Source organism: Anas platyrhynchos, chromosome 4, assembly GCF_047663525.1.
Source record: "Anas platyrhynchos isolate ZD024472 breed Pekin duck chromosome 4, IASCAAS_PekinDuck_T2T, whole genome shotgun sequence".
Lineage (NCBI taxonomy): Eukaryota > Metazoa > Chordata > Aves > Anseriformes > Anatidae > Anas > Anas platyrhynchos.
Genome location: NC_092590.1, coordinates 35,625,521 through 35,651,046, shown reverse-complemented (window position 1 = coordinate 35,651,046; position 25,526 = coordinate 35,625,521). Strand labels below are relative to the sequence as shown.

Here is a 25,526-nt window from a genome sequence, read left to right as displayed (position 1 = left end):
CTAATATTTCTGTAGACAAATCTTCACCTGAAAAGCTCTGCGTTCCAGCCGTCCCTTGTGTTTCACAGTTGGCGTGCTTGAGTCATTGCTTGCTTCTTGCCTGTTTAATTATTTAAAGTTCTGAAATATTTCTAATTGTTTGTCTTAGGGGAATTGATGCCAACCCATTATCTAGTATCACTGCAGAAAAGCTTTTGCAAAGGAGAGGCCTCGTGTTTTCCTTGGTGAATGAGCTCTGATTCTGTAGCCAAGAGCGTTCTGCAGTTGAAGACTAAATTTAATGGCCTATCCCCAACCCAATTAGCTCTACCTCAAATTTAGCCTGTTCCAGCAACCTGTGGGTCACGACACCTAAAAGTACATGTTTGTTTACCTAAAAAACTGTGAAGGTTTATCAGAGCAGACCAGAGAGCTCTGTTCAGAACATGGTCAGACACACTTAGGCAAATTAATCCCAGGTGTAATTTCACTGACTCATCCGGAATTGCAACAGAAGTTAATGTAGGCATATTTTGCTTCCTTTAAAAAAAAAAAAAACAAACAAACAGAGCAGGACAGAAGCAAAACGAGCCCACAAATAGCTCCATAAATAGTTGTTTTCATAAATTTTCCAGTCTTTACACACTTAAAAGAAGAGGTAGATGGGGCAATGGGACAGACGGAGCACTGGAACCGGCTGCCCAGAGAGGCTGGGGAGTCTCCTTTTGGAGTCTCAAAACCTGCCTGGATGCCATCCTGTGTGACATGCTCTGGGTGACCCTGCTTGAGCTGGGGGATTGGATTAGATGATCTCTGGAGGTCCCTTCCAACCTCAACCATTCTGTGATTCTCTAATATTCCCTCTGCACCTTCTCTCTGTGCTGGGATTATTTTACAGTTGTGGAGTTCAGAAATTTGACTTCTAGTATAATTGTTATCATCTTCCTTCATTTTGGCCAGAACAGGGTCACTGACCATTTGTAATCTTACCGTGTATGGTTAACATTTAAATTACCTACTTGTTCAACGCTGACTGGCATGTATTCTCACCTACCATGCCCTTAGCAAGAAAGAGATACTTAAGCCAAACACAAATAGACCATTTTTACAAGAACTTGGATAAATTGATGTGATTTCTTAGAGGAACGTGTTTTTTTTTTTTTCTTTTTTTTCTTTTTTTTTTTTTTTCCCCTTGTCTTACATGATATCTGAATGAAATAAGATGAAAATAAGAGGATGAATGTAGCTTCTAGTATTCCAAGTGGTCACAATAGCATTTTTTTCCTGGTAAGATGCTGGTCTTGATAATAGTGAAGAAAGGAATTTAAGTAAGTCAGTAAAGATCACCCTGTGTTTTCATGGGTTGATTTGCAGAGACTGGGAATCTGATAGTAAACAAAGGGTAATCAGTTTGTGGGACATGGAAACCATCACATTGCTCCAGGATCCCTTTAATCTTGCATTTTTGACCTTGGCAGTAACTGGAATCAGTTGCTTTGAAGAAGAGAAATGCTCTCCTTGTTAGATAAGCAATTGAAATGAAATACTTCATGGTAGATGGGCAGTAATCACAACTAGAGAAATGTTTCCCAACTGTAGGTAAAGGCAAACTGTTTATAAAAGCTTCTTTGGCCACAATACTGTAAAATTCTTTCAGTTTGTTTGCGGATGCTGCAACTACCATCATGCCCAGAGTGACCTTCACAGTGAGCAAGGTAGCCCAGTATTGCAGCAGTGAATATGGTCAGAGCACCCCTTGTAAGTACACGTCTGTAATCTGACATGTAAGAGTCCTGTCATTTAAAAATCAGGGCAGGTTTTAATGGTGAAATGCGAAAGGCTTGTGGGGGAGGATGGGACAGCCCATCCTCTGAATGCCTGTGTCTGGTCCTTCATGCAGTTGTGAGACTCTCAGGTCTCTCTTCTAGGTGCAAATGGTTCATTGGTCCTGAAGCCTGGTCTTAATACAGCTGGTTTTGTCCTGGTACAAGTTTCCTCAAACATGTTGCATACTCTTGTTTCATCAAAGACTAATTGCTCTGCTATGGGATGGGTTTGGATTTTTTCACCCTTCTCAGCTGGTTTTCAGCCAGTTCAGTTCTCCGATCCAGATGCCCAAGTAACCGTGCTGTTGCCAGTGGTAGGGAGACAGTGGGAACATGCAGGCAGGGCAGCTAAAGGCTTCTCTTTTCAACAGCAGCATTAATATTGATTAATTTTGACCTATTTTGATGCTATATGTTAAATTACACCAAAACAGATATTTATATATCCGCCTAATGCAACCCATGAAGTCAGGAGTATCATTATTTTGGCATTTGTCACTACTGCACACAAACCCAACCGTAGCTGATTTTTCATTAATTCGTACAGTTGTGTATACCACATATCTGTGATGTATGGTTAGACAAATCCGTTTACTTTACATATTTCAAGAAATTAAAATCAATATGCTATATTCCGGGCTAATGTGGCTATGTGCTGTGACATCAATACTTTTTGTTCTGTCTGCAAGGACATAAGGAATTTTCAGGAACTCTTTTTTTTTTTTTTTTTTTTTTTTAACGGGGAATAATATATGAGCTGTAGGGAGCTGTAATGACAGAGTTTCATCTGAAGATTCAGCAGTCTTTGGTTTGTTTTGCTACCAGAGTCCCAAGATGGAATTAATTTCGTCTAAGTTGCGCTAGTCCATTTTATTGCTTCCCTGAGCTTTTGCAAATGGAATTGAGACAGATTTCAAGTTCCAAGGCACTTAAAACTGGTAAAATATTTATTAGCAAAACAAACATCTAAAATGATTATAATTGTAATGATTTGGGACAAAATCCAGAAAACTATTGGAAAAAACATGGCTTGGAGCCAATTGAGAGCGGCCTTCTGAATAGTCCAGGGAAGGCAAGTGTTTTAAATGTGCTTTGATCATCTTACGGAAATGTAGGTGTGGAACTGGAAGAGAAGGTATCCGACATAAGACATCTAGTCTGTCTTATGGGTCCCTGGTTATTCCACACACACACACCCATGGCCATATCAAGGGAAAGGTTATCTTCCTTGAAAGGAGTCTGGATAATTGTTTTGTTGGTGGTGTTTTTTGTTTTGTTTTGGTTTGTTTTTTTTTTGGATTTATGCTATATTACTCTGATGCACCAGGACTTTGTGACTTTTTTCTGTGCATCAGGAGGGATTTTTCCTGCCCCTTTCCCTTCTTGCCCCGTGATGCGCAGTAAGGTTGCAGTTGGTGGCTGATGAGGCTGATTTGTTTGTTGTTGTTTTTTCTGTTTCCTCCCCAGTGAATCAGTGAGACTGGCTGCAATGAGAGGAGCTAGAACCAGGGTCTATGTGTGCTCGCCATGCCACCAAATCCTCAAGTACCTGCTTGGTGTACTTCTATCTTGCTTTTGTTTAGACTGATTGTCGTTGTCTTATTTAGGCTCAGCAGGAAATTTGCTTTGAGAATGGGACTGCTGGTTTTGGAGGTGTTTTTGGCTGATTGGCTTGATTTTTGCAGTGCTTTGTGGTGTGAGTCATGAGCCTCTTTGGATCACTTGAAGTGTTATCTAAATAATCCAGTGTCATCTCAGGGACCTTGATCTCCTCTCTCTTCCTCTGGCACTTTACATTCCGGTTATTGTTGTGTGCATGTTTTACCGAAAGAGGTTATTTGCGGTGCTGTGTGGAACAGATGTTGGGAATGTGACATCTGTCGTAGTACTGCCTGTGATGGTGAGAACCCAGCCTCAGTGGCCTCGGGGCTCATTCCCATCCCAGGTTACATGAGACTTGGCTGAGTTAAATTGACATGCTCCAGACAGTGACCACTACCGCTTGTCCTCACCCTTATCCCAGAAAGAAAGCTGAGCCTCTCCTGCATGGGTTTTGGAGATTAAAATACCTTTCTTTTTGCCTTTGCCTTTGTCCACCTCCTCTGTTAGTCCCTCCAACAGCAGTACATGTTTCTGGAGTCTGTGGGGAAAAACAGGTAGAAACCAGGTGGTTCAGTGACAAAGATAGGGTCACGCTTTCCCTGCCTCTCCTCTTTGATTTGTACGTGCAGAGAATCCCTGAAGAAAGCTGTGCAGAGTCACGCTACGTTAATTTGTGGGGGTTCCCACCAGGGCCAGCAAGCATCAGAAGCTATGGGGGAATTTGGCTGGTGCTCCCTTCTGAGCTGGGGGTTACCTGGTCGCCCTGCGTGACGCTTTGGGGAAGGCACAGAGAAATGAAGCTACAGAAGAATTTTTGCAAACAGCTTCCAGCAGGTTTAACTGTGATAGGGGATAATCAGCGGCTGTTAAAGTCTGAGTGCAGAAAAACTCCGGCTGAGATTTGACATCTTCTTTCTGAATAGGGGCTAAACGGAGAATACCAGCTTTGATCTTACAAAAATATGGAGGCTAGAGGCTGGCTTTTAACTGAAGGCATTCAAACTGTATAATTCCCCAAATACTTGTGTAGCTGACGCTTGTCACTTTATAAAAGTGGTAAATAATCCTATTATGTGCTATAGCTGAATTTATAAAGGCTGAGTTAGGGACCTAATTCAAACCTGTTTATTCAGAAAAGCACAAGCGATATTTTGAATTGAACTCTGCACAAACTGAAATCTGAATCCATAGAAACAGATACTGGATACTGGAGTGAGCACAGCTTCTGTTGAATCATACTATATATATCACATGCTGAACTGAATGCGTTGCACACGGATGGGTATATTCGGTGCTTATCAGTCAATGTGTAGCCCCATTAGGGGCTTCCTAGGGTAAATACATTAACCTTATTTGAGATGCTTGTCTCTTCTTAGATATGAAGTACAGCAAGAATATGAAATTATATGGTGGCATAAAATGCTTTAAAGGTTGCAAAACATCCTCTTCCTTCTTAAAATTTCTAAGCCATCCTTGCTTTGTATTCTGTTTTCAGGTGATTGATGGCAGGCAGCGCGGGGCTGTTGCTGATGGAGTCCTTAAATAGAACACCAGACAACTTTGGATATACCTGACATCGGGAGGTAGGGCTTATCAGCAACTCTGTCTTGTTTTTTGGGAAAAGGGCATAGAAAGTTATGGTATAGGAAGTACAGACATCAGGAAGTCTCATTTTTCACCTGTGTACCTGTCAGACCTGAACAAAGTTTGAACACAGATGAGAGTCCAGTCCCAATGTTTAAACCAAGACAGGTTGTAGTCTCAAATCATGTGTGTATATATATATATATATATATATATATATATAAAATGTCCTGATAATCGAAGTTCTCCAAATTGCCACTGATTTAGGAACTTAATAATGAAATTAAAACACTTTGTTTTGCTGAACTTCCTTTTGGGCCATTCTTTGTGCCTTTTTGATGAGTCAGGCTTTTTTCTCCTTAGTCATGCTCTCTTGTTTTATTTTAATTTTTATATTTGGGTGGACCTTCATGATTTGTGGCTTTTTCGTGTCCTGGTAGTGTAACGTAGCTCCATTATCTTCTCTGTTTTCACCTGTTGTCTGCCTTTGCAGCCACCATCATCTATTCGTCTTCTTTTGTTGTTGTTTCTGATTCTTTGTCATGCCATGAGTGACAGTTTTGATGCAGTATGGACTAAAATAGCAACAATGGACAAACAATAACTTGGTTTTATATCCAAAGCAAACAACAGTTTCTTCTAGTCACCCATAACACTTGAGATCAGTGTTTGGCTGAATAAAACCAGACTGACAGTCAATTCCAATCAAAGAAAAGCTAAGAGGACAATGGAGTAGAAAGGAAAACAGCACCAGTTAGCAGCATTTCAAAGCTTTCTACTTTGAGTATGAAGACAATATGGTTAACTATTTTTACTTGGGTTTACTGATTTTAGATTCTGTTTTTTAATTTTATGGGAAATAATCTTCTCTACAAGTTGCACTTCCTTTTATCAATTTAATCATAAGAATTTTCATATTCATGACCAGGACCCTTAAAGCTTTCAGAAGGTATGGGAAGTCCAAAATGCCATGCGCCACCTTTTCCATGATGCAAGTTGCCAAAATCCCATGCTGCTTTAGTTTCTCTCCCAGTGCTGCTTCCACTGAGGTATAGGTTAAATTGAAGGTTTTGGCCATGCATTTAGTTTAAAATGAGTTGAATTAATATGGAGTGTTGTGAGCAGTATCACCAAGTCAACTGCGTTCCATGTGAAAAATTGAATTGATGAATTTAGAAGTGAAAAAAGTATTTGTAGAAGATGGGTGAAGTCCTTTTGGTGGGATCAGAGTGCTTACAAACCTTTGTGTTTAAAAGCAAAATTCAGGAAACCTGCATTGGTGATAGCAGCGCCTTTCCTGCGATACCAGCCTGGACTATTTAGCAGCAGCAATAATCCTTCACTTACTCCTTGGCCTAGTCCATGCCAGTCCAGTATCCTGCCTGTGGCCAGTTCCTTTTACACATTATATTTCTCCATGGATGGTACTTCTATTAATAAATACATTGCCAGTTGGGTTAGATTTTCGAGCAAAACTGCTGTGAAGTCTTCTGCTGTGCTGTACAAAGGTGAACAGGTTTCAGTGGTGGAGCAGCCCCTACGGTAGAGCTGCTTTCTGCATTGTTGTAGCAGAACAGAGCAGTCATTGCTGGGGAGGATCCTTTTTGTCTGCTTTCTGCAGTCGGTTGAACAGAGGTCAGATTTGTTGGAAGCTGCTTAATTGTACAGGCAGCACTGCTCAGGCCATGGAGCACAGCTTCACGCTGTTCTCTCAGCTGTCTGCTCCTTCTGCAATCATTGGCTTTGCTTCTTTTCAACCGCTAACATCTCACTACAGGCCTTCCTGTGAACATGCTGCCTTATGGCTTGAGACCAATGTGTGGGCACTAATCACCATCTGGAGAGAGAATGAGACTCCGGGCCAGCTGAACTTGGCTGCAAGTAGGATTTGAAGTGGGGCATGGGAAGCTGTGCACCAGGCCACCGCTCTTTTATCCTGAAAGGCTTCGTTCCACCACGGTTCCCTGGCAGGAGGCAGCTCTTGAGCGCCTGCAGGAGCCACAGGAGCTGCTGGCTGTACTGATCAGCTGCTCAAAGTGGGGCAGTCCTTCCTGCTTCTGTGGGCTCCTGGGTGCTCTGGGGCAAACTGGTGTGGGGAGGCAGCAGCCCCGTGCAGAGGAGCAAGACACCCTAAGGCAGCAACGAGCCCTTGCCTCCATGGGAGAACTGATGGGCTGCATTCTGTCTCTGCAGGACACACATTTCCTGCCAAGTTCGGGACTGTGGCCCCATCCAAAACACACATATCTGCAGAATACGGGTTTCAAGGAACATATTGGTGTATGGCAGCGTGTCTTTGTGAGCGCCTTTGAGTGGAATGGTTGATTTACCCATTGCTGTCAGATGGGGATGAGGGCTGGTATCACATGCCTGTGAATTTTTGATCCTACTCTGGATGTTTCCATAGCTTAGAAAGGAAAATAAAATTGTATCCAGTATCATACTACTAGTTTCCATTTGTTAAAGGCATACTTCCACATCAAGAATAACTTTCTGCCCCATGGCTTGTCTTACAATCTGTCTCTGTTTTCTTTTGCTTAACTGGGTCCAAGAGTATTTGCAGGGGAGAGGCAGGGAAGGAATGTAACTGATAAGCTCCTTATAGCCCAGATCACTGCCTGGCAGCATTCTCCAGCTGTTAAGATGGATGTTTTATGTACACGGAAGTAGAGGTGGGTTGTTTTCTCTGGGAGATGTATGCTTTTATTAGAAAATGCATGCGTCTCATTATGTGAAGCTGTGTGCATTTCTGAACAGAAGCACTTGAATTATGTCCTAACAACCCATCATATATCCTGTTCTGATTTCAGTTAAATTGTGATAATCTGATAGGATGTTTTTCTGAGTACCAAAGTTATTGGCACCACCCGTATTTTTCATTCAGCTTAGATATATACCTGGAGAGTCATTTGTTTATGAGAGTAAGAATGTCTTTACCCTTGATGAATTTATCATGAACAGCAGTGAGTGAACTGCAAAGGGTTTGAACTGATTCTGATATGGATGTTTTATCAGAGGCAGGGACAAGCCTTTATTTTTATTATTTATTATTACTATTTTAATTCTTTCTGCAAGGTGCTCCATTATTGCTGCCCAGATTCTATTCTAAGGTATAACATGCAGCACTGCTCCAGAAACAGACTGAATCACTGGATGGAAAGCAAATGTGCCTTATGTCATCTCCGGTGGAATCCCAGAGAAACAAAGTTTGGGATACATTGAAACACACCCCTCTGCTTTCCTTGATTTGATTTCTTAATTTTTGTAGATTAGGTGATATGTTTAATTTGTTATAGAGTAGTACTGCTGGCAAAAATCTGTGATTATTGTGTAGCATAATGTCCATAGCCCTCCCAAGTAGACTGAATACATGCAGTCCAACAAGTGCACCGGTTGATCAGAATTTCTCCTGTGTTTGTTCCTTCCACATGCCAGGAATCAGTGAAGAAAACATAAAAGGTATGGAAGAAAACATAAAAGGTATGGAAGTCATACTTGAGGGCATATTTCCTCCAAATCTTGAGGCATCTGGAAAATGCCAAAGAGAATTCTTAGTTTTAACATCCTTTACTACCGTCAAACCTACTTTGAAGGTCTGTTTCAAACACCCTTGCTACTTGGTCATCCTGCTGAATAATGGCCCACTGTCAGGGTGGCTTCGTTAATTCTAGTGGTAGAAGCTTGTACTAAAATACATCTAGAGCTCTCACTGTTACGTATCATTCTTCCTAACAAAATTTGTATTAAAAGCCTAGACACTTTTAACTGTAATTTCCTCCATTAAAACAATGCTAATGTTGCAAAAATCAGGCAGTCAAAAGTTAAGAAATACTGCAGTCAAAGTTTTCTCTGCAATCTTAAATTGATATTCATGTGCATAAACACTATAATGCACTCTTTTATTACATGCTTTTTCCTCAAAGAGGCTCCAGCCTCATTAAGTACATGAAATGGGAGTTGTATAGTTCATTGTTAGAGAAATGAGGAGGTGTGTGGTGAAGGGCTGAGGGGATTGTTAGGAGAAAAGAATAATGCCAAGGACAAAGCAAATAGATGCCATTCTTATCCCTTGTAGTCTGTTCCTGCATCTGCCACAAAATAACCCAGAGAAGTTCCTTAAGTTTTGATAAGCAGTCACTTATTGTAGGCCTTATTTTCTACGAAAAGTAGAAAACTGCTTAGTGCTGTAAATGTGCTGAGCTCTCACAGCCACAGCTGATGTCTAGTGGGGCTTCACTTTGAAATACAAAGTGCTTTAAAATGCTATATAATCTGATAAACGAAGCCTTGTGTTTCAGTTTAGGCCATGGAATCTTGTATTTTTCTTTTCCACTTTGTCTCAGTTGCTTTGTCTGAAAAATGGGGACAGTGAACAAAATTGACTGCGATAGCTGAGATGATCAGGGGTCAACACTGTAGAAACAACCAGGAGACAAAGAGTAACTCTGTAGTCAGCATAGGAAATCCTAAATAAGGCTGGGTATTACTGAATAAGGCCAAGGGCCAAAATTTGAGAGAGCATGATGAAAAGGTTATAATAATGTGCTCTCTGAGCTCTGTATGTCCTGAGTGCTGAATGAGGCAGGAGGCTGGCTAGGAAATAGTGTGTGGGTATAATTAAGGACAATATCATAACCTCTCTGTCCAGTGAGCTGAATTAAAACTTCTGTTATCACCTGTTCTGACTCTTGACTTTTCAACCTGATGGCCTTTTTCACCTTACATGTTTTATTTAATATAACGAAAACATCGTACGTATCAGTGATGACAATGAATGAGTATGCATCTGCATATAAACTCCTTCGCATTTGTGTGGGTACCTTTTACACGTACAGAATATGCAGTGCAGACATATAGAAGGCCTTTCTTCCAAAAGGAAGTCCCCATTTGATAGCTTTGTTACTGTTAATAACCAGGTTGCATCCGTGCTGAATGAGCAGCTGCAAAGAATCAGGATATTGGAGATGATGCTTCCCTCTGGGTTGCTACAATAAACCCTTGTTTTGGCGCTTTGATTTAAAGCACTGAAAATCTCCGAAGGAATGTGTCAGATACGCTAGGGTATTCTTTTCCATTTGCAGTACAATGGAGAAAATATTCTCTGGCTCTCCGGAGAGATAAATATGTGATTGCAATACGTTTGACTGTATTTAAAATGAAAGCGTTTTGAAAGCACTCTATTGAATATTAAGCAGATCCTATTATAATATACCTCAGATCAGAGTATGGGATTTTCCCCTAATACTTTGCAAACTACTGCTTATCTTAACTACAGAAGACACTCTGCAGTACGGCTCATTTTAGCTATAGATTCAAGGATCCTATGTCTAATATGGCCTGTAGGATGACTGAGCTGCAGGAGTGCTTGCTGAATGATACATTGAGCTGCGTTCACATCAGCTTCGAAGAAAAATACTTTCTGCTCATGGAAAGGAAGGTGCTGCAGTGAATATGGATATCGACACGAGGCTAAAGGAATCAAATAGATAATGTGTAAAGGGAAGGGAAAACACATCCGTCATGTTCGTGTAGTAAGCAGTAAGTAATTTTGCTGTAATACTTGCTTTTCCAAGTTACAATGGTTTACATTTATATACATCTCATACCCAGACTGAGCCCCAAATACCTTTATAATTCATAGATAATACAGGAACTGTATGTGTAGCAGGGAAAACATATACAGCAAAGTCAGGAGTTTGGGAAGCTGAAATGCCAAAAATGGACTATGCAAATGTGTGCATCACACACCAACCAAATGAAGCACTATCCAAATAATTCAATAAATACTGTTTTAGTGAACCATTATGACACGCTGCATCCTAAGTAGGGTTTGAATCCGAAGCATCGGTGCTATGTTTGCAGCCTTTGTTATTTTGTGTTGATGCAGTTACTGTCACGCTGCAACTGGTATTGCTTTCCCTGACAGAAGCAGCAGCAAACCATTATTCTGCATGGCAGGTCAGGATGGAGAGCCATACAGCACTGCAGCAGGGAAACGTGTGCTGCAGGTAGCATGTGGAAGCTTTTGAATTTGGGACCTGCAAAGTACAGCAACTTGGATTTGGAGCTGATGTGTTGGTATCAGTAGAGGTGGGAGCTGTGCAATGTAAATGGACTGAAAAAAAAAAAAAAAACACAAACACCTTAGTAAGTAATACATGGATATATTAGAATGAGTCCAGAGGAGGGCCACGAAGATGATCAGAGGGTGGGAGCACCTCTCCTGTCAGGACAGGCTGAGAGAGCTGAGGATGTTCAGGCTGGGGAAGAGAAGGCTCTGGGGAGACCTTATAGTGGCCCTTCAGTACCTAAAGGGGGCCTACAGGAAAGACTCTTTGTCAGGGTGTGTGGTGATAGGAGAATGGGTAATGGCTTTAAACTAAAAACAAAGAAATAAATAAATTAGATTTACATGAGATATTTGGAAGAAATTCATCACTCAGGGTGGTAAGGCCCTGGCACAGGCTGCCCAGAGAAGCTGTGGATGCCCCATCCCTGGAGGTGTTCAAGGCCAGGCTGGATGGGGCTTTGGGCAGCCTGGGCTGGTGGGAGGTGTCCCTGCCCATGGCACGGGGTTGGAACTGGATGACCTTTAAGGTCCCTTCCGACCCAACCTATTCTGTGATTTTATGATTCTAAGTATATCAGCGTATCTAAACTTGGGCATTTGTGTGTTTGAATTGGGCCAAATTTGGGCATATTTGGGGACCAGAAGATACACATCTTATTTTCAGAGTTGTTAAATGTTAAGGTTGTCCTCTGCCAACATTTCCAGAAAGACCAAGTCACTGGCATATGGGTCATCTTCTAGGCTTGAACATCTCCCAAGTATATTCATTAGGCCAGGCAGCTCCTGCCTGCAACATAGAAGAAAGCTGATGTCATGGCATCAATTAGAAATAATTAAGCAATATTACATTTCTATTATGTTTTTGTTGGCTCTTGACTCTTTTATTCTACTAAGTGGAGGTGGGAAAGCTGCAACTCGTATGACCCCACTGCTACCACCAGCACACAGCTGTAAAAGTACCAGACTTTTATCCAGGCAGCTCAGTGTTTTAGGGCTCCACAACTCCGTCTTTTCTAGATGAGACTTTCGCAACAGAGCTGACTGTGTTATTCACTAGCCTACTCTCAGACACACTAATTTTCATCCTTTATATCAAGCCTTAGTGACCCACTCTGTGGAAGCTCATCCACTTTATACAGTCTTCCAGTCATTATGCCTGAGGCCAGCAAAGTCAAATGATGTATGTCTGAGGCAGGCATCTAATCAGAGTGATTTGTAGGCACTAGGAGAGGGACCAAAGTCCAACTGGTGCCCCAGTGATAAAAGCCCACTGATTAATCCCAAGACTACACTTTGCTCTGATTCACCATTTGTGGAGAATAAATAAAACATGATCTGATCCATTTCATGATCAACTGCTGGAAAACAGTTGCTAGTTACATTCTCTCGCTCACAGAAATGAGAGAAAGAGCCCTTGTCTGGGATTCTCCCCTAGCCTTTTTTGCCAAACTAGGAACGTTAGTGGGTAGGTTTGGTGTTCCAGAAGTGTTCCCTAATGAGTAAATGATTGAATGTAGTAGACGCTGGTGGATTTGTTTATTTTTTTTAAATTGATTTTGCCAGGACTGTATGCCTGTCCATAAATAATTTGAAATGCACGATGGCCTGGCTGTCAAAGAGAAAGCAGGCTTTCTGGGGGCCTAAAACCCAAAAAACCTAGCATGTGACCTGCTACACAAGCAACTACTCTGTGTCTCTGTATGTCTGACTGTTATGGGGCCTTTTTTTTTTCCTTGAGCTCTTTTGCTAAAGGAGAAGCAAAATATTTATTCACGTACATTCAAATTAATATTTTTCTTGCTGTTTCATTTACAACCTTGTTGTAATATCAATAGGGCTTATATATTCCCAAGATGCAATTTTTGCTTTTCCTTGTATAGTCCCCCTTGTATTGCATAGCATAGTTGTGGTCCTTTGACCTAAGAATCAGAATTGATTTTCTCTACCATAACCACTGATGAAATTGAAGATAGAGGGTAATTTACATGGGTAATTTGAGAAAGAAACTAGTTTGCATCACTTTTCCTAATCATTGTGCCTGAATAAAGCAGCAAATACTGCATCCTGAGTGAGAAATAGATTCTAGATGAAAAGCAGTCCTTCACTTCAGCTGGGGTTTGTTTGTTTTGGTTTTGTACCTTTTTTTTTTTTCCATGCAAACAAATTTTTGCAGAATCTAGATTGCAATTAAGCTGCCTTCATGGTTCAGTGAGAATTGACATCCTGCATCTGGGACTCTGGTGAGAGATTATCAGGCTCTCTCAGGATACTTTTAGAGCTGACTGTGAAATCTTTCAAGGCAGAGGGAAGCGGCTTTTCAAGAATGGTAGGAGTTGGGCTGCAGAAAGGACTTCCGTGCTGGGCAACCACATGACTGGGTGACATGAAAGGCAGTGTTATGGTTGGAGGAAAGAGTGCAGAAACAGCTTTGTGGCCTGAAGCTAGCAAGAGGCTTTGTCAAAGGAGGCAGGTAATATTTCCCCTACAAGCAAGAGCAAGCTGCTCCTTGGTGTCAGTGGACAAGAGAGCTCTCTGACTGGCGACTGCGAGCCATGACTGGGGTGCACAGGAAAGAAATAAGTGAGAAATAGAAACAGATATTTTACCACTGAGTGACTTGCTAGAAAGGTAGGTAGAGAAAATAAATCAAAAGACCATTGTTCTAAGAACTGTAAGAAAACACAATTTACTTTGTGTACTCTGGATTTGCTGTTTCTGTTTTGCTAAGCAGCGCTGTGTTTGAGAAATAAATGTTGTCTGTAACAATTAGTTATGTTTGACATTCTAGCTTAGTGCTGTAATGTGAGAGAATTGCCTTTGCAAGTGCCCAGAGCAGACTTCACTTTATTTTTCCCTCTCGGATTTCTGGTGTGAATTCAAGCTAGTTTTGTTCTCTAATTCTGCTAAGGGCACCTAGGTTTTGAATCAGTCCTTTGTTACTGCCAACAGCATGCTACAGAAAAGTTAGAGAGACACAGCCTGATCTGGATGGAGTCGTTCTGAACTCTGAAGAGACACTTGCTAAAGCAACCGTCTCCAGAAGGGGTGAGCACCTCAGTCTCTCAATCAGCCCAAAGGAGTTCCAGATGCTCAGGTTAAAACTTAAGACTGAAGAACTCCTAATCATTTTTCATGTCTGAAAAGACTGGCCTTCTGTGTGCCAGGGCAGACTATAGGATTGATTCAGAACTGCAGGCATCCTTTTCTCTCTCCCATTTTTCTCTCTGCTCAGTAGATAGAACAGCAGATAATATATCATTCAAAGCTAGCACTGTTGATGCTAATGGTGGTGTGTCACTGTAGAGGAAAGGAATGTTTTCTTGACAGTCTAGCTTTTTGCTTTATGTTTTTGGCATGTTATGTGCAGCAAGATGTATGCAGTGATGCCAGCTATGAAAGTATTACAAGAGCTTCACCTGGGTTTGTGACAGCTGCCAGAATTTGTCTGTCATCGGACTCATCCCCGCATATTATCTTTGTTCAGAGTGGTTCAGTCCAGTCTTTTGTAGGTCTCTATGTATTTTTACCTTTTCCTGTGGTCTTTCCCATCGAGATCTTTCATGCTCCAAAATAAGATTCTTTGTACAGAGAGGATAGATACAATTTCTAGCTTTTATCATTTAAGTTTCCACTCCTTTCATTTCCTTGCAGAGATGTTTGTTGACTCCTGGGTTAGAATACATCAGGTTTTCTCAGACTTATCATCTCTGTAGTTAGCAGCAGTTAAAAATCCCCTGGAAAGACTGCTCCAGCTAAGCAACGAAGGTTTACAAAATGGCACTCTTCATCCATGATGAGTCTGTATTATTAATTGAATTGCAAAAAAACAGGTTTCTCTATTAGTTTGGTAACTCATTTGGCAACTATTTCTGCTCAACATCACCGAATACATTTTTTAAAAATGTATTTCCACCTTCTACTGACGAGCTGTTGAATGCTCTGGTTAGCTATTTCCTTTCCTCTCATCCCATAAGGTTCTGCACTGAAATTGAGCTTGGTATTAATATTTTTAGTGGGGACAGCCTTTGAATCTCTAGAAACATCATCCTCTTTTGTTTGTCCATGACAATGTCTTTCTACATAGCTATTAGCTGCGAAAGTGAAAGAAATTGAGGTCCTAGGTCTTAGACCTTCTTTGAGCACAAAATCAGCCTTGGAAATCATTGTGAATTCTTACTAAACACAGCGTAAGAGTTTCTTCTGAGTGAAGATATTCATCTGCCTGTGTTTTCATTTGTTTTCTGAGTTGCACATCTCCATTTATGGCTGCTTTGCATGCGAGGTGTGCTTTGTCTTGTTCGTACTAGCCGTGCGAGCTGCTTAAGGAAGATTCGTATTTTTGAGCTCGCTGCCAACTGGTTAGGGAACCATCTGTTCCTACGTGGAGGTTTCTCCCTGGATGACCAATTGTGTGAACAGGCATTATGAGTTAGCTGGGAAGGAGTGTCCTGCTCACTCAGCCGGAACTGAGGCCTCGCTGATGGCATCCTTGCAGAATGTGCCTGGAGCTGCCACGTGAGCTCTGCTCACACTGCCACTGCACACACTGCTCCTGCTGAATCTTCCCAGTGATGCTGCTATGGGAGCAGGTCTTCAGGCAATTTTTCCCAGGAGCTCTGTCCTCCTGTAAATGCTGGGGTACTGCTTGAAATCAGACACTTGACAAAAGTACATGTAGAGAAACACTTGAAGAAGGAAGATTTATGCTGGTTTTGTTTTTGGTGGTGATGTTGTGTCTAACTGTATGTTCACTTCTTAACTGCCGTTCCCCTTTACAGCACCATGAACCCCGTGCTTAATGAGCCATGGCTTCAGATAAGCCAGCAATACTGCAAGGGGAAAAAAGGCTCTGGCTTCCAAGGTTTGCATCGGGGTGCATCCACAATGTGAACAGACATACAAATAATGCACATTAAAGAACAAGAGCAGAAAAGCCATCTTTTTTAATAACCAGCTTTGTACTGAAAGTGCTAAAACTGGAATTTCCACTCTGTTGGAAGGTTTGTCTTTAAAGTCAGACTTGGTTCAAAGCAAAACTGAGAACAAAGAATTGTGATTTTTTTTTTTGTTAAATGCTTTCCCGAAACAGTGTCATGATGGAGAAATCAACCAAATTTTAAGGAAATGGTAATGAAATTTTAAATCTGACTTTATTTGTAATGCCTACTATGTAAGCAGAGCTGTTAGTAGAATAGGCTTTTTTTTTTTTTTTTTTTTTTTGCCCCTAAAACTGAGTGCTACTTTGAAGAGATGAAATTTCAACAAACAGGCATTTTCTAGTGGCAGAAATACTTAGCTGGGAATTTTTGAAAAGTCTCAGTTTGATCTGAGGGCCATTCTTTCTCATTAGCTATTCTTGGGTTCCTGGGCTCCGCTGCATGCCGCCTGCAAAATGTCAGCAGGTACACGGGGAGCCTGGAATCCCCAGAGCCCCTGGTGGCAGGAATGCACATAAATCACACTGCTCCTAGACTGGAGAGGAGGAGAAGTGGCACCGCTGGAATTACAAATGAGAAATCTTAGCTAGGTTAAGTAAATGACATCCTAGCTTCTCCCTATCATTGTACCTGAGCAGCCAGAGACGAAAAGAAAGGTTACTTAGAGGAATTGCCCAGCAAGGTAGAATTTTCTGAAGATTTGCATTAATTCATTACTATGTTTAAGACTTCCAAATTGGGCTTTTTCTAAGAGATACCTTTTTATCTTTTTAAGCTGCTTGAGTCTATGTGGTAATTTATTTCTTAACACAAGTAGTTAGCCTTTGACCTTTGAGAAAAATCAGAGAGATTTGGAGAGCTGATTCAGAACTTAGGCTTTTGGACGCCTCATTTCCTACACAGAATTGTAGTCAGAGGCTTTTTTTTTTCTTTTCTTTTTTTTTTTTTTTTTAATTCTCCCCAACTCTACCTGTGTGTGTTCTAATGTCTCCTCTTATCTGCTTGACTGATCCTCTCCAGCGCTGTTTTATGCAAAGCACAGCACAGCCAAACTCTTTGCAGAGATTATGAGTGAGTGACAGTACATATTTTCAAGGTACACTAAATGAGAAATGTGCAATTTAAGCAAAGCACTCGCACATTTGAATGAAAGACCGAAACTGTTGAAAGTGCAGCTGCTGACAGGAAATTGATGTACCCGGTGCTATTTACCTAGCAGAAATTAGTTCTCTGCTACCAGTTTTATTAAACTGGACAGAGAATGTAAGCGTGCCCTCAAGAGGGCTAAAACCCTGTTCCTTTCAAAGCTAAGTGTTAAACGTGCTTCGTCCCCATGTCATTTCTATTTTCCTGCCACGTCCTTTGTTTTTTTTTTTCTGAAAAATACCACCATAAATCAAACTAATAAGCTTTCCTGGTCAGTCTGCGAGTCCATTCTAGAGCCTCCACTTGTACTTTGCAACCCGCTGGTCATCGACAGGAGCTCCACAAGTGGAGTTTCTCCAGTCAGAGCATTCTCCTGTGGGACACAGGTGAATGCACCCAGGTTCCACCTTTCATTTGCTGAGCACATAGGCCAGCCACTGCAGTGGAGCATAAAGTTACATCTGAATGAAAAGGTTATTTTCTATTGCAAATCACTAACTTCACTGTAAATCGGACAAGTCCCTCGGGAGCCTCACTGTCATGAAGAGGTTCAGGTGGTTTCACACTCAAGTGCTTCAGGGCTGCTCGATCTGTCAGAGTTTTCCCTGCTGTGGGGATGTAAATTAATATTTATTATTAACGTAGCACTGCAGTGTGCAAGACGCACCACACTTGTTAAGTTTGCCATGTTAAACTGTGTCTCGAAGTGTTTGAAGTCTGTTTCTAGAAGGGTGAAGAACTGCATGTGACAGATTTTTGGAACAGGAAGGGATGAAAGAACTTCTTAAAGCTGAGGCTGGGATATGGTCTAAGAGAATATTGTAGTAGTGTGGACCTGGCATGTGATCCAAGGAAGCTGCAACCTCTCCCCCAGTAGTAAGCAACCAAGGAATGGGGCTGGAACTGGTTTTGCTCACTGGGAATCCAGCGGTCGCAGCTTTTCCTAGTTGTGCCCAGCCTCCTGTACATGTGTGAGGGAAGAGGTACTCAGCTGCTCCATCCACGATATGTAAATGCTAAAAACCAGGGTGGATCTGCGTGGTTTCATGCCAAGATGACGCTGGGAGACATTCCAGAGTCGGATCTGTTTGCAGACAGCCGGATCTTCGGTAGTTCACTAAACTGAAGTTGTTCCCTTACCTGTTGACTTTGCTAGTAAAATGTAAAGCAGATGGATTGTGTTTTTTCTCTATCTATGGTAAATCTATCTGGGAACTAACCCTGGAACTAATCACTTGTATTTTTCAAGCCTGTGTGCCTAAAATTGAACACCTGCATCCGTATCAGTCGCTTCAGGCACTGGAAGCAAAAAATGGTGCTTGCTTTTCAGAGCAATTAATTCCGTGGTGGGACGTGAAAGTACCAAGGTAAAAATTAATTTTAGATGAAAGTACTCAGCACTTCCAAAATTCAGGATTCTAGGCAAACTTTCAACAGACATGTATGAACATTTGAGCCACTGGATTGTTGTTTTATAAAGATATTCTTCTACTCCCTCCTTTTAGTTTCTTTTTCCTCCACTTATTTTAAGGATTTTTAACTTTCTCTTCCTTTTTGTCTTTAAGTTATCACGAATCCAGTTCATTGTGAGTAAATCAGAGAACAGAATAAGGGCAAAGATGCCTGGAAGGGTTCTTGAGAGAGTGCCTTGTCCACCAGCTCCTCCCCAGTGTGAAAGCTGAAACATTCAGCAGAGCCCCGAGCAACAGGCTCCTCACATCCAGGATGTGCAAGCTCGTAGAGAAGGTAGAAATAATGGAGGCAGGCAAAGCAGTGAGGAGGCAGGTGGAGCAAGCTAGCAAGGAGCTGCTGGTGGTTACAAGGGAGAAAAGCTGGGAGCTGGCTGCTGGGTTAGTTTTTTCGCAGCCCATAACAGGATCAGCTTTATCTAAGTAAAGTTTTCGCAGATCAGCCTGCCTGTCCACAGCCTCCCCCCTATTAGTGCTACTGCCTTCTGAAAAGAGCATTTTATTGCCCTAATGGTAGTCAGAGCACAGCACACTTTCATTTTCTTTGCAATGTTTCAGCATCTCACTCAACTCATTCTTGTCTTTGACGTGTATGGGCATGATTTTAATGGGCCCAGTTGTCTCTGGCACTGTGACAAATGAACCTATGAACCTCATTTTTCAAGCCATTACAGGCTTCTAAAGCTGGATTAGAGGTTTTCAGGAACACCTAGGATCTTAGAACGGGTATCATTTTAAGAATTCAGAGCAATGACCAGCTAAAGAATTTTTTTATTTTTATATATATATATTTTTTTTGAAATACACTCTCCACAAAGTATCACTAAATAGATACGCTCCCTTTCACAGTTCATAGTGAAAAGTCTCAGGACTTTCCAGCCTTCCTTGTAACCTTATGAAATTAAAGCACACAAATTTAAGCCTCTTCTACTGCGCTTAAGGCAGCAACCGAGAGTGCCGCTGAGTTGCTGTTGCTACCTGTTGGCCAACAGAAGTGGTGGGCACTCTGGTAAGTGCTTTCTTGTTAGTAACATGCTGCTCAGGTAGCTCAATTCCTTATGCTCAGCTGCACCGCCAAGCAGTGGGTCAAGGCTGATAGTGTGAGGGAGCATGTGTAAGCTTGTTTCCGAACTGCTGTGTAAACAAGCAGTGCCCTGTCTGTTTCCCAAATGGCATTTTTATTTCCTGCCCAGACCAATTATTTTAAAAGCACTTCATTTCACCCCTTCAAATAATGGTAAACACGCTGTTTTTAAGCAGGAAAACATGGTCAAAGCAAACATTGCAAACCCTACAGAAAACAACCGTGAACCCCAGCGTGTGCTGATGGTGCTGTTTGGGAAGTGCTGCGCTCGTGGGTCTGTCACTGAAGACAGAAACATTTTCTTTTTGGTTGGGTTTTCAAAAATGCAGTGGAGATTGCCAGCAAAACATGAAGGTGTGTTTTTTTGAAAAACTTAGTGTCTGTGGATGTCAGCTACCTGCAAGTGGAACAGGATAAGGCCAATTAGTCCAGGGGTGGGTGATAAAAGGCAGTGTAGACTGAGAGCCTGAGTCTAGAGACCTTCCCTAGCAGTTTCCTCTGCTTTTTAAAGGAGCCCAGAGACCCAGACCAAATAAATTTTTCCTGGGATAGAAGTTCTGATTCATCTTCACCTGTTGAATTTCTCCCAGCTGCTTTTGTGGATAACCAGCTTGGCCAGGTCAAGGTGGGACTGGATAAGAAGAGAGCTTGAAAAATGCAGCAGCTTTTGAACTGCAGCTGTAACCTGACAGCCTCCAGACAGATAAGCCTTAGGTGAAAAGGAACAAATATTGAGAAACAGAGTTGTGCCATCAGCATGCTTTAGTCCCTCATCTTTATGAGGAGTTGTCAATTCCTATCTCTGACAGACTGCAGGCTGGTACCCCAGGCCTCAGAGCCCTCTCCAGCCGACCAGCAGGCCTGAGGCTTAGTGCGGGAGTAAGGCACTGGGGAGAGGAAGGAGATGATTCGGCTTTGTATGTCTGTCAGGCAGGGTCTGACAGCAAACCAGCTGAACGTGGCACTTGTAATTCAGAGGGTGCCAGGGAAGGTCTCTGGACAGACAGCTGATGACAAGCCTACAGACCAGGGAGCAGCGTTAGGCAGGAAACATTCGCCTGCCCCCAGCATCCTCTGGTAAGCCCAGGGGGAGTTGTATCCTAGAGGAAAAGGTAATGAGTGAACTGTGCCACCTGCTCAATAGCACTGTGAATCCGGAGCAGGGAGTTCCCCAAACAGTTTTGGGGAAGGGTGACTGTGTGATGCAGATGCAGAGCTGTTACCTCTCAGATGTTGGTTCTGCTCCTTGTCTTCCTGCAAGCACCTTGTGAAACAGTCCTTTCTTGGGCTGGGATCCCCATCCATAACCTGAAGATTAATAGTAGTCTGTGCTTTACAAACATCTGCAGCTACAAATGAATAAAGTTCCTTAGCCATCTGTAGATTGCACGTGATCTAAAAGCAAACATTTTGTTCCATAAAGCCTGAGAAAGTTTCTTTCACAGGAACGATGTTCAAAAAAAAAAAAAAAAAAAAGGATGAAAAATAATGTTGTTTGCTAAATATGATTTCTCTGGAAGTTGCCAGCCAGGTGACATTGGAGGAGAAGGATATGACCAACCTTTTAAAAGTGTTGGAGTCAGTGATGTCATTTAGCTTTGGGATATTACCATTTCTCATCCAAATTAAATGTACTTGCTAGTATCGCCAGGAGCAGCGAGGTTATAGCCAGGTCATATGTGGTGTGCTTCCATCCAATCAGAAGCAGATCAAAAATGCATAAGTAACATTTCCATAAATATCAACAATGGAAATTAGATTTTCTTGCAATTAATTCTTTCAGGCTGTAGAGGCTACATGGATGTCTGTGCTGAATGTGTGTCAGAACTGGCAGACGACACACGAGAGGCTGGTTTCCTAGCCAACCGGTGCTTAAATGCAATCTTTCCTACAACAAAACAAAAGTAGAGTGACTCTGTGTGTGGATTTAAAACAAAACAAAACAACGCCCCCCTTGTACGAAGTGGTTGGAAACTCTTCGCTGTTCTTCACTATTCTTCAGTCTTTACAAAGAAATCTGAAATAAAGGGTACGTTTTTTACCCACAACATATGCTCTTAGACTTTTCCCCAGCTATTTTATTTCGATGTCTTCCCTTGCAACATGGAAGTGGCAAAAGGTAGGCTTGTGGATCAGGCTTGAGCTCGAGATCAGGCTGTTTCAGTTTGCAGTCTTTGCTCCTGGAGTTGCGGTGTTGCACGGATCACGTGGCGGTGCTGACTTGTCTCCTGCCCAGGGGTGACCTCTCCTCTCACCCCAATTAGGAGAGGAGGGAGGAGTGCAATAAATACATCTCAGAAGCATTCAGATGACAGGTGCTGTAGTGGCAAATGGGAGTACGTATTTTCTACAGTCGTTTACAGGTTTAACAACTCGTATTTGCCTGTTTTTCTGTCTGCAGTAGTCCAGTCACAGAAGAAAGCCAAACAAATCGTGCACACCAGCTGATCGCGGCTGGTTCACGGCAGCTGCTGGAGGTCAGGATTCTTTCCTCATTCCCATTTTTCTGCCATCCAGTTGAGCTCCCTGTTCCCAAATCAGCAAAACAGATAGAGATACCTCGGGTCACTCAGCTTCTGTATTGTTTGGCATTCTCACAGGCTGAAGCACAAATGGAAATGTTACTCCCATGAGTAAATAAATGCTAAGTCAGTGTCTGGTGATTCCTCTGAAATCTCAAGATGTCTTGTAGCATGACTGATAGATTTGATTAAATAGCCCCCGTAAGACTGGTATTGCGGAAGAATGATTAAGCCTAAATTATCTGAAAGGCTCTGACTCAGGATATAAACAATGCAGGAGCAATTGGGAGACCCTGAATCATGAACTGCGGCATGATATATCCTGGAGTTCAATAAGCTAATGGAGCTATTAGTGACTAAGCTAAAGCAAGCGAAGGTTTTGTTTGCTTCTGGCTTCATGTCTTCCACCCTCAGTCTCTGCATGTGGCTCAACATACAAAAGTACTTACAAAAGGGAGCGGGCAGAGACAGAGGAGAAAAAGGTAGGAGCGGAGAAGCAAAGGGATTGATGTTGTTGTTTACATCGGGAAATTTCCCTGCTGTCCCTAGGGTAATGGCATTCACAGCGAGGGAGAGAGGGAGGGTGGGAGGGAAGGAGGAAGGCCCCCAGGCTGCAGTGGGGGAGGAGAATAAAGGCTAGGGGGCAGATAAGGAAACAAAAAGCAGAATGTGGAATACAGCCAAGGCAAAGAGGACATTTTTTAGACAGGAGAAGGAAAAAGAAGAGATGCCCAAATGCTTGTCAGGATTCTTTATCGTCTCTCCCAGAAATACTGCTAGCAGTACTGGCAGTGGTGTACAGAGGTTCCTATAGGGGAAAAACAAGCCAGTCAGTAGGTCACTTACAAATTGTTCTCTTAAAAATAATATACAAGAAAATTCATACCTGAAATTTTCACGTTTGTTGGCACAAAAGTATTTATTGATCAAAAGTAGGCAATTCTCCCTCCCTTTTAGTACGTGATGGTGACAGGAGAAGTTGAATAACTTGTTCCCTTGGGAAAACCATGTTATTTCATAATAAATAAACTGAAATTTTAGTGGCAGACCTGACAGAGGGTTTTTATCTTATTTTCGTTGTATCTGAAAGAGAGGAGAAGCTGAGCTAAAAGTCTCTCTTATTGTTTTCCTTAAATTAAATGAAAGGAGTAGGGATGGGGAGAGAGAGAGAGAAGAGCCCACTGCTGAGCAACTCGCTTACCCTTCGAGTCATTTCTATGGCAAATGAAAGTGCTTCTCAAGGATAAGTAACCTGATGAAACCTTCTGCAGTGGTCATGGGGAATTGCTGCCAGAACTGGAGAGGAGGGAGAACAAAGGGCTGCATATTAATGGGCAATGTCATTAGGTGTTTCAGTGCAACATGCAGCTTTTCTGCTGATGCCTAAGTGGTAATTTTGTGGAACACACAATAGTTACACGTGGTTCATCTGTCCTTAGCTCTCTGTCCTTTAAACCATGACAAAAACTTAGCAGGAAGGGGAGAAAAACGCTCACGAGGCTCTTCAGTGAAAAGTGGCAGTAGCCAGGTTCTTCTGTTTGCCTTCAAGTCGGCTATGAATATGTAAAAATGTTGACTATGCATGAAGTATGAGGAGATTTTCATAATGTGGAACTGTCTCGTCTTATTAGTATTTAAATAAAGATAAAACTACCATGCATGACCGTGTGCCGACAACGTGAACGGGGAGAGAGAATCTTTTTTATTCTTCCTGACATAAGATTTACCTGATTAGAAGCTGACCAGATACCAAAACCCTAAAGCACTCTCTAAAATTAAAACTCCTAATGGCTTCATTAATACTGCGAGCTGACATCCAGCTTCAGGCGCGTGGCTTTAGTGTACCTTGGCATCTCAAGAGGGGCTGCGTGGAGGGCAAAAAAGCAGGGAGCGTTTGCTACAGGACTGCTGGCATCGCCGGTGTGCTTCATGTTGTGATACAGCAGTGGAGAGAGCCCCCGCTGTGCTCGTTGCTGATGGGGGGCTGTCCCCTTAGTGGTGGCATGCAGGGCTTCACTTTGCAGATCCTTTTCTACGTGCTCTTTCTAAGGTGCCCTTTGCAGGTCCAGGAGGAAGGAGCTGCTTGGAAGTGCTAGTGGCAGCCTAAGCTCACGGACTGTTGTTGGCATGAGGAGTCCGGCTGCCCCTGCTTTTACTGGTGTAGTCAGTGCTGGAAGCCTCGTCTTCAGGAGAGCAGCTGCTCCTGGGGTGAGTGGTGGCCCTTTGCTCTTTTGGCCAAGTACAGAACAGGGAAGGCTCTTTTAATCTACCTGTGTGCGCAGCCGGGTGGGCCCTAATCTAAACTGGATCTCGAGGAACAACAGCGAAAACCAAGTAACATCTGAGTGCTGACAGTCTTAATGGTTACTGATAGCATCGGAATCATCAGCCGGCGGTAATGCCGCTCTGGGCATCTCGGCAGAGGAAGAACAAAAGGAAACTGAGGTTGAAAGTAGCACGGACTAAATTAGAGAAACCGAAAAAAGGGTGCTCTCAGCATTCAGATTGCATCTTAGGAACTAATGTCTTAAATTACCATATCAGTGTTGTGATAGCCACTGGAAAATTGAATTAGTACACAGGGCATTTGGAAGTCTCCATGGCTTTCAGTGGAGAGATACAAAATAAAGGAACTCCGCTGGGATGGAGCTGTGCTGGGTCAGCCAATATCCAGCAGGCTCGAGAGCCGGCTAGATCGTCCACCCCGTGGTTTTCCTTTCAAGTGTTTTCAAGTTGAGCGTCCAGTAATCGATCTGGGGTGCCAGCTGCATCAAGGCAGAGAGCGTCAACATGCTTCAAACACAGCACACACGCAGCGCAGCAGAGTTTGTGGAAAAAAAGCAAGGGAAAGGCACAGAACGCGCACCGAAATTTGCATTGGCGAGCGGCCAAATCTGTCTTCGTCGCCCCAGTGTGAGATGCGCCGACTGGACAATGAGCTCATGGCAAGCTCTCGCCCTCAGCAGAGCTCCCGTGCTGCATTTATTGGGTAGCTAAGTGTAAAGTCTTCTGGGGTTACATGGGTTGTGGGCATGCCTCTTTCTGCTTTCAGATAAACAGGGCTCTTTTAGGCCAGTATCACGCCGACAAAGTCCCCTCAAGGACTGCAAGCAGCTTTAATTACGTCTCTTGCTGTATTTAATTGTCTGGCTTGCTACCACCGACAAGAAGGCAGCTTTATATATATAACTGTCATTGGACTGAGCGCTCAGGGTGCGGTGTCTGGGTCTGTGTGTGGATTTGCAGCAGCTAATTATGTGTAGGCCTCCCAGACCGCTGGGCCCAGCAGCAGGCGATTTTGGGAACA

General features: G+C 42.6%; 1 long non-coding RNA gene across 10 annotated transcripts in view; it reads left to right on the top strand.

The window, feature by feature from the left end:
• LOC106015446 (uncharacterized) overlaps positions 1–25,526 on the top strand; it is a 225,780-nt gene that overhangs the window by 114,154 nt on the left and 86,100 nt on the right. For 9 of the 10 annotated variants that reach the window (XR_011809065.1, XR_005265396.2, XR_005265395.2 and 6 more), the window contains exon 2: positions 4,903–4,990. This is a non-coding gene — a long non-coding RNA (uncharacterized lncRNA). Of the gene's footprint in view, positions 1–4,653; positions 4,742–4,902; positions 4,991–25,526 lie in introns of those variants that run through there. The other variant, XR_011809064.1, reaches the window with a different exon arrangement.